The sequence below is a fragment of the Otolemur garnettii genome, unplaced genomic scaffold (genome assembly GCF_000181295.1).
Source record: "Otolemur garnettii isolate 467f Iridium unplaced genomic scaffold, OtoGar3 scaffold00068, whole genome shotgun sequence".
NCBI lineage: Eukaryota > Metazoa > Chordata > Mammalia > Primates > Galagidae > Otolemur > Otolemur garnettii.
The window spans coordinates 476,988-478,401 of record NW_003852463.1 but is presented as its reverse complement, the minus strand read 5'-3'; positions in this window follow the sequence as shown (position 1 = coordinate 478,401).

Here is a 1,414-nt window from a genome sequence, read left to right as displayed (position 1 = left end):
TTCAACAGAGGGAGATGAATACAGAGAACTGACTGCAGGAGTGTAGGAAGAGCTGAAAAACCAAGCAGGGACCAAGGAAGCAACCTGGAGTCAGTAACAGCAGGAGGCTGTTACCATTCCGAAACCTGGAGGGACAAAAGGAAGAGGTGGTGGTATCAGAACCACAAATAGTGGCCACTTGAAATGAACTTGAACCTTGAAGATTGGGATTGTCCAAGAGGAGCTGCGGCCTTGGAGGAAATGCAGTCATTGTCAATTCCTTTGTTCTCAAAACAGAGAGAAAGGGAGAGAAACACCCTGGCCTTTTCCTTTCTCCCACCACTGCCTCCCAGAGGCCAAACCTGGCAGGAAGCCAACCGGCAAATCATCCTGGGAAATGTAGTTTGCAAGGGTCAGCCTCTGTGATGCAGAGAAGTGGAGGGGGTCTGAATGCAAACAGGCATCTTTCCAGGACAGGCCCTGTGCTGGGAACTGTGGGTAGAAAATCAAACAGGAATCACAGCCCCCAAGGTAGCCACAGATAGACAGATAGTTACAGTGCAGTGTGGTAAGTGATGGAGGGGTCCATGGTGTAGCAGGTGCTGGGAAAGGGCTCTAAGTCAGCCAGCTCAGGGCAGGTAAGTAAAGACTCTTGGAGGTAACGTAAGAGAAACTTAAGGACAAATAAGAATTAACCAGATGAAAGGTAAAGTGGGCTTGGGAAGGCCATTGTAGGATAGAGCATGCTTGAACCCAGGGAATGGAAATATAATGACTCCACTACAGAAATCCTTCAGTTCTTTCTCACTGTGTATGGGAGAAAATCTACATTTGTCTCTGGGCAGTGCAAGGCCCTGCTCTCTCCAGCTTCAGCCCTACATGCAGAAAGCCCCCTGAGACCTCAGCCACTTTATTTCTTGTGCATAGAGATAGGTTGTGATTTCCCCCTCAGTGCCTTTGCACGAGCCTTTCCCACTGCTGCCTGGCAAGATTCTGTCCAAACTTTAGCTGCTCTGTGAACTTCTCTGACCTCCCTAGACAAAGCCATGCTCCCCTGAGACCAGAGCACATTGCTCCTACATCATGTGCGTTAGTGGATTTGTTTCTGCAGCTGACTGCCTCCAAGGGACTGTGAATAAGGTCCTTGCAGGAAATGTCAGTATATTTACATTACATATCCTTAGTGCTTGCAAAGCACCTAGCACAAAGCAGGCACTCAGAGAAGTGGAGAGAGTGAAGAAACAAGAGAGGGAGAGGCAGCCAAGGCTCGGTGATTTTGAGGTCACACCAGTGGGACTCTAGATAGTACTCACGTTTGTGCTGGAGCTCCGAGAAGGTGTTAAGGTTGCATTAGTATACAAACACGCCACACTTTTGTGAATATAAATCTGATTTTCAAAGCCAACACTCTATCTTTTCTTTTCAAGGTTGTACC